At 38.3% G+C, this 17,187-nt stretch overlaps 1 protein-coding gene across 1 annotated transcript in view; it reads left to right on the top strand.

The window, feature by feature from the left end:
* Positions 1-17,187, top strand: part of LOC145293300 (PGAP2-interacting protein-like) — a 127,261-nt gene that overhangs the window by 31,604 nt on the left and 78,470 nt on the right. The window lies entirely within an intron of this gene.

Genomic DNA, 17,187 nt, shown 5'->3' with positions numbered 1-17,187 from the left:
TTAGTCTTGTGGAGTACCCAGCTTAGTGTTGGTACTAGAGGGGACATAACTTGCAGAAGATGTAACATTCCTCTTATAAGCCAGTGTGGATTAGCCAAACCGAGAGATTTTAATTGAATCTTTTTATTTTGAATATCTGATCAGTGTTTACTTATAAGGTGAAATTTCTCATGCCGGGTTATCCTGACAAACTCGTGTACAGAGAAAGTTTAGACGCTCACAGTGTCTAGTAGGAATTCAAATTTTTTTCTGTAAGAAATCATATTCCCTAAGAAAAGGAGGGCCTATAATCGATTTCTCTTTTTGTTTTTAATTTTCTTAATTTGCTTAAGCTGAGGATGGGACCCTCCTACCGGATGCCAGATATTCACTTACTATCTCATAAATTCCAATCAAAAGGTCTTTTTAAGATTCTGTTTCTTCAAGTGCCATTGTTTGTATCTCTCTTGCACTTGGTTCACTATGTATATTTGCCAAGTAGTTTTTGAAATTTTGACTTGAATGATGGAGATCTTAATATTTCATTTTCTTTTGTTGTAAATAAGATCTTAATATTTTAGCTTTTTCCTCTCACTCCTGTTTAACGCAGCATCATTGGAGACACTAACTTTTACTAAGGTTGCTTTTTCCCCCCTCTTGTCCAACCTTACAATGTCAGGTTCAATATGAAATCAACCACACGAAATTAAAATCCTATCAGATTTGTGGTCTCACTTGTAATGGCTATCATCCTGATCAAGTTGAGCTGCTTAAACACCACCATCCCTCTCTCTAACCATCCCAGCCCTAAAATCAACCTCTCCACAATGTGGCAGGGCTGTGGTAATGTCAGAACTATCCTATCAGGAACTTCAGTTTCTGTTAGGGTCACCCAAGACTGATTGGTTAGGCACTCTGTGATATTAGGGCTGCAAACCAATTAAAGAAAACTTGGTGAAAATATAGGTGAGTTTTCCAGCGACCTTTAGTTATGTCCCCATGTCTGGAAAATTTAGAGCGAATGGAATGTTTGCAAAGGAAGGATTTTGAGATTTTATTAAGGAAAGAATCCTAAGTTTTTCTCCGTGAATAATATTAGGTTGAATAGAAAGTTCCTGCAGAATTTTAAATTTTGATTTCAAATGAATTTTCAAATAAGTTTTCATTATAATACCTTTACTTTCTATGGGTCGTTCTTGTGTAAAAAGATGAAACTTCATAACGTTGTTTCTTTTGGTTTTCGTTCAATTTGTAAGGCACCCATTTATCAAATTTTGTCTTTCCAATCTCTCAAGTGGTTAGAAATCGTCGTACACATTACATCTAATTCAGAAGCAAGTTCTCAATTAGTTATGCGTGGATTAGCTTTGACTTAGGCTCTTAATTGATCGTTGTCAACATCTCTAAAATCTGTATAGGGTAATCAGACGTGTGGAAAACTTTTTTATCGGTTTTCATCCAGGGCGGGGGGGGAGGTTAACAAGGACTGCTTAGGAGTTAAAATTAAAAAATTGGTACATGGGGTTATCGGATTTTTATCTATCAACTGTTTCACTAATGTGCATGCATGAATTGTTCACGTGACAGATTACTTATGTTAAGAATAAGTAGGTTTGAAAACACTTTTTAAAGATTGTCAAGCTGGTCTAATGGTTATCATACTTGACTTGCTGTCTTTAGGTTTTGGTTTCGATCTCAGCTCGAGTATTTTTTTCATTTACAAGAAGTGAACTTGCAAGCACATGTCTCAGTTTCTGTATGAATTAAAATATAATATTTTTGCATATTTACGACTGAGCAATGCCAGATGGTCTGCTAGTATCTACCTAAGTCTGAGGTTCATACTTTTATATTGGTATCAGCAGATATTTAGATGTAAAAGATATAACAGCATTTGAAAACTTGGCTAAGGATCATTATCCTGCGCCCCCCCCCTCCCCCCCCAAAAAAAATCAACAAAGATTAGACCATTCCTGTAATGATCTGGTCTCTGTTGATTTTGTGGTGAGTTTAATTCTGTGCAGTTCTAGAAGGTCCATGATCCCAGGCCTTGCCTTCTCTCTTTGAGAAGAGGTTAGTTTATTGCTAACCGCTTGAGGCGCCCTCATTAGGGAATATCTACGAGGATGCTCAGGCACTTTTTGCAGTTCAGAGTACCCTTTCTCTGAGTAACTGACTTCTCTATTCCACCTTCCGACCCTGGTGTCTAAGTTCTTGCATTGGGAAAGAACTAAATATCAACGGCATTTGAAATCCCTCTGTAAACTTCTGGGCTTGACCGTTACTCCTGATCTTAAATGGAACACTTACGTCAAATCTGTTGCCAAGGCCGCTGGAAAAATGGTGGGATCTTTCTATCAATGCAGTAGATATCTCACTGCTGATGCTATTCTCTATCTATATAAGAGCCAGGTACGTCCAAGGATGGAATACTGCTGCCACACCTGGGCAGGAGCTGCTAGAAAAGACTTGTTCTGCATTGATAGAGTTCAAAATAGACTTCCTAGCCTCGTAGGAGATGTCCTTTTCTCTTCCCTGCAACTTCTATCTCACAGAAGAGATGTTGCGAGTTTGTCTCTGATGTATCATTATTTTCATGGAAAGTGTTCAACTGAGCTTCGGTCTCTGCTCCCCCCTCGCCAAACTTTCACAAGAAACATTCGTCTAGCTGAAAACACTATCAATAATTCCCCCCACTCTTTATCTGTGCCTAAACCTAAACGTAGATTCCATGAACAAAGCTTCTTCCTTAGAACTGCACGCCTGTTGAACTGTCTTCCGTTTTTCTGCTTTCCGGCTGACTACAATATAGTTGTCTTAAAGTCTAACGTAAACAAGTTCTTGATGAGCCATTCGATATAAGTTAACAAATTTACCGAATTTTCATTACTAATGATTACTATATTGTTCAATTTCTACTGTACACTCTTTAACCTTTATCCTCGAGTGGCCTCTTGGCCTTGATAATGTGGGGATGCCGGTGTAGGAAAAAAAAAAAAAAACGTATGCTGCTTGCAGCCATCCATCCTTGTGCATGTTTTTGCATATGTACAGATGCTTGTATTTGGTATCCTCCACCTTTTAGAAATTATTTATTGCGAGACTATTTTGAGTTTCCAACTCTGAGTATTGTTATCTACTCAGTTTGTCCGTGAGTCGTTATTCATACAAAGTAAACTTTTATTTTATATACATAAAGTTCCATAAGTTTTTGACAATCCATTTCAACATTTATCCATTTTATCTTGCAACTGTTCGACTAACTGTACCTTTTTATGTGCACTTGTTTTTATTTTTTATTTATTTATTTATTTATTTATTTTTATTTTTTTTTTTTTGCGACACTCCTAACTGTTGTTGTAGGAAACTGAAGTTTTTTTTTATTTGCTCTTCTGATCAATTTACGGAAACTCGGCTCAAAGGTAGTTTAACCATATTATCTAAAGTTGAGGAGGCGTCCCGTTCTCTTAGTTGGCACACAAACATGAATTTATCGTAGCATCACAAGATGGACTTCCTTTCTGGCACCTCGGGTTAGAATTTTGTGCAAAAGGCATAATTCTTTTTCTTTTGCAAATTCATGAAATATGAAAAAAATCATTAGCATTATTAAAAAAAAAATAAAAATTTAGATTTAAAATTATACTCGTTTCATCTTGCTACCGTTCATAGTTTAGCAGATATAAGGATTGAAATGTGCTGAAGAATGTGTGCATGCATATATATATATATATATATATATATATATCTCAGGGATGTACCGATTATCAAATTGGCCGATTACCGATTAATCAGCTTTTGATAATCGGCCGATCAATAGCTTTTCTAATGCCAATTTATTAGCAAATTTTGTTGTCATAAATGATACTGATATTAATTGGAAAAGAAAAGTTAACTCGCTCTTTTACTTGCCAGTGAAAATTTATCGAAGAAAAATGCATCGCTAAACCATATTATCAAATGACAAGCATAATGCGCTGTTAACATGTAAAATTTTACAACTGCACTGAATTTGAGGTAAATAGATTTAAACATATGGAAAATTTCCCTCCTTTTTCGTCCTATCAAATTATTTTTTACTTTAAATCATTTGTCAAAGAAAATTATTACTGCACCTGTATTTATGTTGAGGAATTGTACAATAAATTGCAACGATGTGTGAACCGAAAATGAAGCATTCTTCATCAGTCATACTCTTGTTCCTCATTTTCTACGATTGCATATATATTTTTATTTTTCTGGTTTAGATAATGTATATTTTATTGAGATAAATTACTAATTAAATATCAGACATAAGGAACTTAAATACGTAAAAAATCAACAAAATATTAAAACAACCTTCAACCATTTTGGCAACGAGTTTCTGCTGGAAGTATTTTGATGGCAATCTCAAGAATAAGAATACAGCTGCCTGCAAGATATGTCAAACCATCACATCAAAAGGTAGCAAATCAGCAAAAACTTTTACGACTAATATGTTAAACCATCTTAGAAAGGTTCGTTCAAAAGAAGCGAAAGTTGCAAATAAGAAAAGGAAACATAATGAATATTCAGGGACAAACACTCCAGGAACAAGTGGCAGCAACTACGAGCCTCCAGTGAAACACCTGTTACAATATTTTTGACTATAATGGGGTATGATCTTGCACAGTTGGGAGATTCTATTTATAAACAATGCTTCTAAGAACTGATGAATCAAATTAATTCATATCCTGCTACCAACCAATCAGAAACCATAAATATTAAACCTTTCTGTAGCAATTTTGCATATGTTTTTTTCGTGTCAACACGGGAAGAATCTTTTCTTCTGTGGATTCGAACTCGAGAACCGTCTACTGCAAACCAGTCACCACCCAGGACTTGTGTAGAACAACGAACCGTCAGAAACTGTTCTGAAACTAAACATGGCTAACACTTCTAGAGGTTATGGGCCCAGCATGCGTCTTTATTTCGATGGATCCGAATCAAAATTCGAATTGTGGCAAGTGAAATTTCTAGGATATCTACGAATTCAAAAGCTACACAAAGTACTTCAAACACAACCTGAAAACAGAAATAACCCCAACTTCATTGAAAAGAATGCAACTGTCTTTGTCGGAATTAATACAGTGCTTAGATGATCGAAGTCTATCACTGGTAATGAGAGAAGCCCTGGACGATGGCTGCAAAGCATTGAACATATTGAGAGCATTATTTATCGAAAGGAAAACCCAAAATTATTTCTTTATATACTGAACTGACCTTTCTAAAACGAATGGAAGCCGAAACCATTACTGATTAGAAGAGCTGAAACGATTACAAATTCTTTAAAAATGTCTGAAGTTATAAGTGACAGCTTGTTAATTTCCATGGTCCTTAAGGGATTACCGAGTGATTTCAAGCCATTTGCCACCGTGATAACCCAGAAAGAAAAGCCCATGACTTTTAGCCAATTCAAGGTAGCACTCTGAAGTCATGAGGAAACTGAAAAAATGATCACAGAATAAACGAATCTACCAATATCATGAAATTTAAAAATACACACATAAAAACGAAAATTAAATTATACCCATGCCGAGCATAAAAACCGCAACTTTCCCAAAAACAATTTTTCTTGTAAGAAAAGTACAAAAATTTGCTATAATTGTGGACGAACTAATCATAAGAGTTTCCAAAGTAGATACAGGACTCAAAATGGCGATTCCATTAAAAATGTAGAGAGCGCCGTTAGCGAACATAATTCTTATTTTTGTGTACGTTTAACGCTTCAAACAATAATTTTCTTGTCGATTGTGGTGCCACGGCACATGTGATTACAAAGGAATCTTATTTTATTTTTTTTTTTTATTACATTTTCACCCCAAACAAGGCAAATTGACACTTTGGTGTAGGGGGCTACTATCAGGGGCAACAACTACTGGGGTACTATGTAGGGATTTGGGCAGCAAGATGTCGGTTCACGTTACACTTTAACTTCTGCACGTCAGTACTGTTGGGGAAGCAGGGACCTGGAATGGAATTCCAGAGTCTAGCGGTTCTGGGGAAGAAACTATTGGAGTAAAAAGATCTTTTACATCTAGGGATCTCTACAGTGTGGGGGTGGGATTTAGCAGCCTGTCTGGTTTGTCAAGGGTGCTCACGTCGTGGGGGCACAAGTGATTGCAGTTCGTCAGAGCATTCACCACTAAAATACTTGTAGAAAAGGCAGAGGGATGCAACATTTCGTCGATGGGACAGAGGCTGAAGCTTAGATGCCAGTTCAGGGCCTATCAGGTTTGCGACTGTCTTTTGAACCTTGTCAAGGAGCGAGAGACTAGCAACAGATGCACCAGCCCAGATGTGACAGCAATACTCCATACATGGGCGAATGGTGGCCTTATAGAGGTACAGGATACTTTCGGGTGTTAGTAGTTTTCTAGCACGGTAGAGAGAGCCCACCTTTCTTGCAGCGGCCCTGGCAATGCCTTCAATGTAATTTTTCCAACTCATGTTTCCTGTGAACGTTAGGCCAAGGAGTTTGAAAGATGTACTCTCAGATAAAGAGTCGTTGGCCATTGCTATAGGTGGTAGAGAGGGTTTCTTGTAATTATTGAATGAAACTAGTTTAGTCTTGGCAGCATTGAACGCGGCCAACCACTTTTGTCCTCATTCCACCACAGATTGGAGGTCTTCCTCTAGTGTTTCTATCATTTCTTTAGAAATGTGTTCATTCGTCTTCCTGTCGTGCCTGCCATAGAGTGTAGTGTCATCAGCATATATACCCATCTCAGAGGCAATTTTGTCGGGGAGGTCATTTATGAATATCAGGAACAATAGAGGTCCAAGGATAGAACCCTGGGGACCCCCTGCATTTATATCATATTGTTTAGATGTACGACCGTCGAGGACAATCTGGATTTTTCTCTTATCTAAGAAGGATTTAATTATGTTTAGTATTCTACCAGTGATACCGTATGATCTAATTTTCCTGAGGAGACCCTCATGCCATACCCTGTCAAAAGCCTTAGATATATCTAGAGCTACTGCTCTGCCCTCCCCCGCTTTGTCCAGTGAATGGTATATACGTTCAGAGATCACAGTTAGGATGCCTGCTGTGGAACGGGCTTGTCTAAATCCATATTGTTGGTCAGTCAGAAGCTTAGCATCTGTAAGATGATAGACTAGAGCATGGTTAATTAAGGTCTCAAATATTTTGGCGAAAAGTGGGAGGAGGCTAATGGGGCGATAATTTGATGGGTCAGTCCTTTCGCCAGAATTCTTGAATACTTGTACAACAGAAGCAGTTTTCCAACAGCCCGGAAAGCAAGCTTCATTAAGGTATTTGTTGTAGAGTTTGGAGAGAACTGGAGCTACTTCGGCTGAGCACTTTTTTAATAGCACAGCTGGGATAAGATCGGGTCCACATGCTTTTGAAGTGTCAAGGTTTTTTATGATAGCATGCACCTGAGCAGGGGTGGTTTTCAGATCGTCTAGCGTGGCGTCTGTCCGCATAGGAAAGTCAGGTAGGGGGTGGTTGGAAGGGTCCAGTGTGGAGTTTGAGGCAAACCGACTGGCAAGCATGTTAGCCTTGTCGGTTGCTGAGGAGACAACCTTGTGATTGTTGGATAGTGGGGGAATTGTTGATTGCCCATTATTTACTACACTGTTGTAGATTTTCCAGAAGTCTCGAGTTCCTAGTTTTTGTGCTTCGATGCGCTTTTTAGTGGTTTCCGTAAATTCTGTCTTAGCTGTCGCTATTTCTTTCTTAACGTTATTTCTAGCTTCTATATACTTCAGTCTGTTTGAACTGGACTTATGTCGGTTAAATCTACGGTATGCATGCTGCTTTTGAGCAATGGCAGTTGCACAAGTCAACGTAAACCATTGGGGAGAGTGGGGCTTACTATAAAATTTCTGCATGGGAACATGCGCTTAGATTGCAGTTTTGAACCAGTCAGTGGTCTCGTTTGCACATTGTTCAGCAGGGAGAGAAAAAATATTTTTCCATGGGGCATCTCTAATTAGTTCCCTGAGGGCTTCCCAGTCAGCCTTTTTATAATATCTCGTTGTTTTGAGCACTGGCTCTTCAGTTTGGGCTCTAGAGTTTAGGGCTATTTCAACCATTATCACTGCATGATCAGCGTTCCCGAGTGGGCTGTGGGCCTTTGTTATGCAGTCATCGGGAACTGTGGTCAAAAACAGATCTAGAAGTGATGCGTGTTCTTTCTGGTCATGGAAACGGGTTGGAAACGTAACAATTTGTGATAGGGAGTGAGATATAGTGAAGCTATGAGTTGTGCTGCCCGCTGCATCTGTGTAAGTAGAGAATCCAACTTAGTTTTTGTGGTGGACATTAAAGTCACCAAATACATGTATTTGTGCGCTAGTGTCGAGGGACAGTGCCGTGTCTATGCTGTCAGAGACTTTGTTTATTATGGTGCAGTCCTGAGTCGAGGGAGAGCGGTAAAGAAAATAATAGTAGCTAATATTGTGTTGCATGTTTAGTCTAAAGCACATAAAGGCTTGATCATCTGTTTCTAGGTTTGTTTCTCTAGTCAGGGGGAGGGTATTACGAATGTAAACTCCAAGTCCGTGCATGTGTCTGTCAGAGTGGGAGATATCCAGGCATGTTAAAGTGGTTAGAGGGGATGGAGGAGTGTAGGTTAGTCTCACTTAGTGCTAAGATATCCGGGGTATTTGTTAAGAGAAATGCTTCAACATCAGCTAAGTTAGTTCTAAGCCCACGGATATTTGTGAATGCAAGCCTGAAGGGAGGAGGCAAGTTGAATTTGTTTGTCCCTAAGCCTGGTTTAAGCTTATTTTTAGATTGTACTGTCGTCATATTTTTTTTTAAAGAGTTTCGGTTTAGGTAAGGGGGAGCTAAACAAGAGGTTGTGCAGAGCTTCAGACATGCATCACAAGTAGACCATCAGCTGACCTTTCTCCAATTAGGATTGTGGCCTCAGGAAAGCTCACCGGGGATGAGTGCAGGGTCCCTTTCCATGCGCGTCATGGCACTACAAACAACCCGATATTATTCAACTGTTGATGGAGCAGCCGCTCTAAGCGCTACCAAAGAGTTAGGGTTCCTGTACTACCAGTCGGGAACAGCAGCCAGGAACTGTCAATCTGGTACCCTCAACCCATTAGAAGAAGGTCAACCCAATCTAATTGCTCAGGCATATCTCATACTCAAGCACTCCCAAATGTTCAGTTTTAGGGGTGGGGCGTGCTGGGAATGGGGAAAAACGGCGTTCGTTGCCCTAGCCAGGAAACAAGATCTACCGCTGGGTGTTTCTGTCGAATCACTGAGATAGTGTCTCTGCGCTTGACTAATAGGCAAAGAAGGAGTATGGAAGCCGGGCGATAGACAGATCCTATCTACTCCTTAAGCAATTTAGGTTTGCAAACCGGTGAATTTGTTTGAGTCACCAGCTCTAGGAAGGTTGTCATCCAAGACTGAAGAGGCCTCCCTCCCCTTTGGTTTAGTTTCAGAGTTTTCCTTCTCCTAGACGGATGATCTGGGAAGACCTACTGGGTCCGTCAGCACTGAGAGAGTTTTCTCCGCGCCTAGGTTCTAATCCAGGTATTTCTGCGACCCCGCGTGGTTAGTTAGTGTTACTGGGTTAGTTTGTGGGGGTTATATCTCTGCTGATTAGTTACACTCCTCAAAGTGATTTAGGGACATTGCTATTTAATTGTTAATGGGTAAAGGGGGTGAGTGAAGTTCATGCAGTGTAAGCATCTATGATTGTAAGAGGGCTTGTTAGGGAGGAGATAATATGGTTTGAGTCTTACCCTTTTTATTTATTTTATTTATGTTAGCTTAGGTCTAGGATAATGTTACAGTATGAGTAGGTATTAAGAATTGAGCTACGAGTTGTGCCCGAGCTATTTTAGATGATAGGAGGGTTAAGATGTAAGTGCAATATAGTATGGATAAGACAGCAAGTTTTGAGTCATGCCTAATTAGGTGAATAGATATATGGGCAGGTTTTCAGTAGGTGCGAATAAAGTTGAAGTTGTAGGTATTTTCAAGTAAGAGTCATGGGACATTTTGCATAACAAGGATATGCTATACAGTAACAAAACTATTACAAAAATTATCAAGACCAACAATGAAGGATTTAAACAGAGCTAAACAAGTCCTTCGTTATTTAAAAGGAACTAAAGAACAGAAGTTAGTATTTAGAAAATCAAAAAATCCTCTAAAATTAGGATTTTCAGGTTGGGGAAACAACTAAGATCGAAAAAGTATATCTGGATATTGTTTCAGACTATCAGAAAATGGACCTATTATTTCCTGGAAATCTAAAAAGCAATAGATTCTATCTCTCTACGTGTGAAATTTATCGCGATCACACCACGACCCAGGAAAGTACTCTACCTTAAAATTATCCTAAAGACTATTTTAAAGCCAGAATTAACTAAAAGTCCCATAGTAATTGTGATAATCAAGCCAGTATAGTCTTAGCACAGAACATGATAATCAACCAAAGATCTAAGCATATAGATATAAAATATCATTTCATAAAAAACCGAAGTGAAAAAGGAATCCATTATTTTGAATTACATATCATCAGAACAAAATATTGCTGATGTATTCACGAAACCCGCAACGAGAATAAAGTTGCCAAGTCTTTCTTCAAAACTTGTTGGGGGATTTGACTGAATAATTTTTTCACGGGCCTGTATGTATATAAATTTGTATATTTAAAAAAAAAAAAAAAATTAGTCCTGGGCAAGATGTTAAACTGCATCCATTTTGTTTGTATTAACACTTTAACCTTCTAATGCATAACTAGTACTTTTACTGAAATAAAAAAATAAAAATAAAAAGTCACTTTTTTTTGCAAACATTTTTTGTGAACTTCAGAAGAATCTTTTGCTCTGTGGATTCCAACTCGAGAACTGTCTACTGCAAACCAGTCGCCTCCCAGGACTTGTGTAGAACAATGAACCATCGGAAAATGTTCTATCTACTGCAAACCAGTCACCTCCCAGGACTTGTGTAGAACAATGAACCATCGGAAACTGTTCTATCTACTGCAAACCAGTCACCTCCCAGGACTTGTGTAGAACAATGAACCATCGGAAACTGTTCTATCTACTGCAAACCAGTCACCTCCCAGGACTTGTGTAGAACAATGAACCATCGGAAACTGTTCTGTCTACTGCAAACCAGTCACCTCCCAGGACTTGTGTAGAACAATGAACCATCGGAAACTGTTCTGTCTACTGCAAACCAGTCACCTCCCAGGACTTGTGTAGAACAATGAACCATCGGAAAATGTTCTATCTACTGCAAACCAGTCACCTCCCAGGACTTGTGTAGAACAATGAACCATCGGAAACTGTTCTATCTACTACAAACCAGTCACCTCCCAGGACTTGTGTAGAACAATGAACCATCGGAAACTGTTCTGTCTACTGCAAACCAGTCACCTCCCAGGACTTGTGTAGAACAATGAACCATCGGAAACTGTTCTGTCTACTGCAAACCAGTCACCTCCCAGGACTTGTGTAGAACAATGAACCATCGGAAACTGTTCTGTCTACTGCAAACCAGTCACCTCCCAGGACTTGTGTAGAACAATGAACCATCGGAAAATGTTCTATCTACTGCAAACCAGTCACCTCCCAGGACTTGTGTAGAACAATGAACCATCGGAAACTGTTCTGTCTACTGCAAACCAGTCACCTCCCAGGACTTGTGTAGAACAATGAACCATCGGAAAATGTTCTATCTACTGCAAACCAGTCACCTCCCAGGACTTGTGTAGAACAACGAACCATCGGAAAATTTTCTATCTACTGCAAACCAATCACCTCTCAGGACTTGTGTAGAACAATGAACCATCGGAAACTGTTCTATCTACTGCAAACCAGTCACCTCCCAGGACTTGTGTAGAACAATGAACCATCGGAAACTGTTCTGTCTACTGCAAACCAGTCACCTCCCAGGACTTGTGTAGAACAATGAACCATCGGAAACTGTTCTGTCTACTGCAAACCAGTCACCTCCCAGGACTTGTGTAGAACAATGAACCATCGGAAACTGTTCTGTCTACTGCAAACCAGTCACCTCCCAGGACTTGTGTAGAACAATGAACCATCGGAAAATGTTCTATCTACTGCAAACCAGTCACCTCCCAGGACTTGTGTAGAACAATGAACCATCGGAAACTGTTCTATCTACTACAAACCAGTCACCTCCCGGGACTTGTGTAGAACAATGAACCATCGGAAACTGTTCTGTCTACTGCAAACCAGTCACCTCCCAGGACTTGTGTAGAACAATGAACCATCGGAAAATGTTCTATCTACTGCAAACCAGTCACCTCCCAGGACTTGTGTAGAACAACGAACCATCGGAAAATTTTCTATCTACTGCAAACCAATCACCTCTCAGGACTTGTGTAGAACAATGAACCATCAGAAACTGTTCTATCTACTGCAAACCAGTCACCTCCCAGGACTTGTGTAGAACAATGAACCATCGGAAGATGTTCTATCTACTGCAAACCAGTCACCTCCCAGGACTTGTGTAGAACAATGAACCATCGGAAACTGTTCTGTCTACTGCAAACCAGTCACCTCCCAGGACTTGTGTAGAACAATGAACCATCGGAAACTGTTCTGTCTACTGCAAACCAGTCACCTCCCAGGACTTGTGTAGAACAATGAACCATCGGAAAATGTTCTATCTACTGCAAACCAGTCACCTCCCAGGACTTGTGTAGAACAATGAACCATCGGAAACTGTTCTATCTACTACAAACCAGTCACCTCCCAGGACTTGTGTAGAACAATGAACCATCGGAAACTGTTCTGTCTACTGCAAACCAGTCACCTCCCAGGACTTGTGTAGAACAATGAACCATCGGAAAATGTTCTATCTACTGCAAACCAGTCACCTCCCAGGACTTGTGTAGAACAACGAACCATCGGAAAATGTTCTATCTACTACAAACCAGTCACCTCCCAGGACTTGTGTAGAACAATGAACCATCGGAAACTGTTCTATCTACTGCAAACCAGTCACCTCCCAGGACTTGTGTAGAACAATGAACCATCGGAAAATGTTCTATCTACTGCAAACCAGTCACCTCCCAGGACTTGTGTAGAACAACGAACCATCGGAAAATGTTCTATCTACTACAAACCAGTCACCTCCCAGGACTTGTGTAGAACAATGAACCATCGGAAACTGTTCTGTCTACTGCAAACCAGTCACCTCCCAGGACTTGTGTAGAACAATGAACCATCGGAAAATGTTCTATCTACTGCAAACCAGTCACCTCCCAGGACTTGTGTAGAACAATGAACCATCGGAAACTGTTCTATCTACTACAAACCAGTCACCTCCCAGGACTTGTGTAGAACAATGAACCATCGGAAACTGTTCTGTCTACTGCAAACCAGTCACCTCCCAGGACTTGTGTAGAACAATGAACCATCGGAAAATGTTCTATCTACTGCAAACCAGTCACCTCCCAGGACTTGTGTAGAACAACGAACCATCGGAAAATGTTCTATCTACTACAAACCAGTCACCTCCCAGGACTTGTGTAGAACAATGAACCATCGGAAACTGTTCTGTCTACTGCAAACCAGTCACCTCCCAGGACTTGTGTAGAACAATGAACCATCGGAAAATGTTCTATCTACTGCAAACCAGTCACCTCCCAGGACTTGTGTAGAACAACGAACCATCGGAAAATGTTCTATCTACTACAAACCAGTCACCTCCCAGGACTTGTGTAGAACAATGAACCATCGGAAACTGTTCTGTCTACTGCAAACCAGTCACCTCCCAGGACTTGTGTAGAACAATGAACCATCGGAAAATGTTCTATCTACTGCAAACCAGTCACCTCCCAGGACTTGTGTAGAACAATGAACCATCGGAAACTGTTCTATCTACTACAAACCAGTCACCTCCCAGGACTTGTGTAGAACAATAAACCATCGGAAACTGTTCTGTCTACTGCAAACCAGTCACCTCCCAGGACTTGTGTAGAACAATGAACCATCGGAAAATGTTCTATCTACTGCAAACCAGTCACCTCCCAGGACTTGTGTAGAACAACGAACCATCGGAAAATGTTCTATCTACTACAAACCAGTCACCTCCCAGGACTTGTGTAGAACAATGAACCATCGGAAACTGTTCTGTCTACTGCAAACCAATCACCTCTCAGGACTTGTGTAGAACAATGAACCATCAGAAAATGTTCTGTCTACTGCAAACTAGTCACCTCCCAGGACTTGTGTAGAACAATGAACCATCGGGAAATGTTAAACCTGGCTTAGACTTGTAGAACACCAAATTCTACTATAGAATCAATGTTGGCCAAAAAGAAAATTTGGGATATTAATGATCACGGGTCACATAAGATTCGTTATCTGATAATAGAAATGATTTCTGTTGATATTCAACCATATTCTCTAACATCTGACATTGAATTTAAAAGGCTTATTGCAAAACTTTGTTCAAATTACAGCATTCTATCAATAAAGTACTTCACTGCAAAATAATTTTTAATATTTTTACAAAAAGAAAACAAAATGTTTCTTGCTGAAATTAACATTTCATGAACTAGAGACGTTTGGACAGTGCAGAGCTGTGCTTAGAGTGGTTCCATTCCCTGGTGCACACACAGATGCAATAAGTGAAGGATTGCATAATGTTTTGGATGAGGAAAAAACATCTCTTAAACTTACAAATTCCATTGCAAAATTACACAAAACTTACAACGTGGATGAGGAGGCGGGGGAGTTCTAATTCATTTCACGCAAGCTAGTACGATTCTTCTGATTAGGAGACTTGAAAAAGAAAATTGGTTAAACATCATATAGACATACTTTTTTTTTGTGATAGCATGTCATAAAAAAAAGAAAATTGGTTAAACATCATATAGACATACTTTTTTTTTGTGATAGCATGTCATAAAAAAAAGAAAATTGGTTAAACATCATATAGACATACTTTTTTTTTGTGATAGCATGTCATAAAAAAAAGAAAATTGGTTAAACATCATATAGACATACTTTTTTTTTGTGATAGCATGTCATAAAAAAAAGAAAAAACAAACTGTTTCTATGCCTGAAGATGTCATACCGTTAGAACTTAGCTCATGTTAAATATTCAAAAAGAAAAAAAATTTGTTTCTTTTAAATTATAACTTCCCATTCAAATATTTTAGGTTTCAATTTTAAATGTATTTATTACTGATGTTATTTTTAATAGATATGAAAATATATAATTATAATTTTTTTATGTCAAATATATATTTGAACAAACTAATAACTAAATGGATAACTAAAATAAGCAAATAAAATAAAAACAATATATTTTCAAAACGGATCAATTAGAGCAGGCATGTCAAACTCAAAGACCTCTCAGTGCGAGAGGAGTTGATTTGTATTGTCATGGAAGCCACAAAGGTTTAACAGGATAAATGTTTTTTTTTTTTTTTTTCAATTTCAAAACAAATTCAAATAATTGTGTACATGAATAAAACAAGTTAACAAAAACTTTAACGATCTTCATTTATTTCAATACAATAAAAAAAAAATGCATTATATGTAAATTTAAATTTTATATTCATCAACAATTCAAAGGCTTTCACTGTTTTGCACCGAGGCTTTACAATTTTTTTTTTTTTTTTTTTTTTTTTTTTTTTTTGTGTCGTTGAAATTTCTGTGCTGTGCTGAGTTTGATGAGAGATGACAAATATCGATCAGTCAATTTTGTTGATATTTTTTTGTTGAAAAAAAAAAAAAAACTGTTCACACAAATGTCAAACCGAACATTGTCATGATCCTTGTGGTAAACTTTCTAAAGTTTCTAAACCTTTCCAGAAGGTATGAAAAGAAATCCGGTATCCCCATTTCCAAATATTTTGATTTGAGTGAGGAATTTGACTGAATTTCTAATATTTCCATTTGCAAGTTTTCTTCAGCTTCAGCAACATCAAAATTAAATTCTGAAAATAATTCAAACTGGTGTTCATAAGATGCAAAATCAAATCTTTTCTCTCTTTTGCTAATGATTCCAGGTGAGTGTTATACATGCCAGAACTTAATGCGGATTTTGTATTAGCATTGTTTTGTAGATTTTTGCATGTAGCAAAATGGACCAAATTTTCACTAGCGACTTGAGACTTCCATAATTTCATTTTCAAAAAGAAACATTTGACATCATATAAATCAGTGATCAGCTTGTTTTAATTTTGCAATTTTAAATTGAAATCATTCAAATGTGCAGTAATGTCCACAACAAAAAATCAGATCCTGCAACCAACTCTCATCTTCCAGTTCATCAGTGTTTCGATCTTTCATCTCCAAAAACGTAATTATTTCTCATCTCAACAAATAAATCTTTTCAACATTTTGTGGCATAATAACCAGCATACTTCTTAATGGAACATCAGTGAATTAATTATCCAGATTCTTCAACAACTGCCTGAACTGGCGATGGTTAAGAGAACAACCTCTGATAAAGTTCAGTCTTTGTGACTAAACTCTGCACATGATCGAAATTCAGAATCTTTGAACACAAATTGTGCTGATGAATAATGCAGTGAAAATGTAAATGTTGAATCCAGACATAGATTGCACATTTGTTTGTAATTTGGCTGTAACACGATTGTTTAGCAGCCATATTCCCTGCACCATTAGTAGACAAGCATGCAAGTTTGGTCAAATCGAGTGCATACTCATGAAGAACATGTTCGCCTTTCTCAAATATGTCATAACTTGTTATGTCATGCATGAGGATCAGCTCAATCAGTTAAATTCATTGTCACAAACAAGACTGCAAGTTGTACTATTCTAGTGATATCAAGGGTTTCATTAATTGCAAGCAAAAAGTGTACAAATTTTAATGATTCGGCTTTTGTCTGTTGCTTGACATGTCATCCATCCATTCAGCAGCAGTGTTTCTGGTCAATGAAATATCTTTGAACAAGTGCGCCTTTTCTGGACACATAATTTCTGCCGTTTTTTTTTAGACATTGTTTTATGAAATCTTTCAGTGTAGGCTTCCCCATTCATGGCAATAAATCGACTGAGTTCATAGCTGGCAGTTTCTAAATTTTTGTGAAGAAAGTCTGTTCCTGTGTCAAGTCGGCCTTCAATTCATTAAGGTTTAAAACGTGCATTGGCTCTTCATATTTATGATATATAGCTTGTTTCATGATGCCTTTTCATATTTATTATAAGATGTATGGTTGGTTTCATAAT

This window comes from Euprymna scolopes, chromosome 14 (assembly GCF_053919585.1).
Source record: "Euprymna scolopes isolate OS-2025 chromosome 14, ASM5391958v1, whole genome shotgun sequence".
Classification (NCBI taxonomy): domain Eukaryota; kingdom Metazoa; phylum Mollusca; class Cephalopoda; order Sepiida; family Sepiolidae; genus Euprymna; species Euprymna scolopes.
This window is presented reverse-complemented; position numbering and strand designations above follow the sequence as displayed.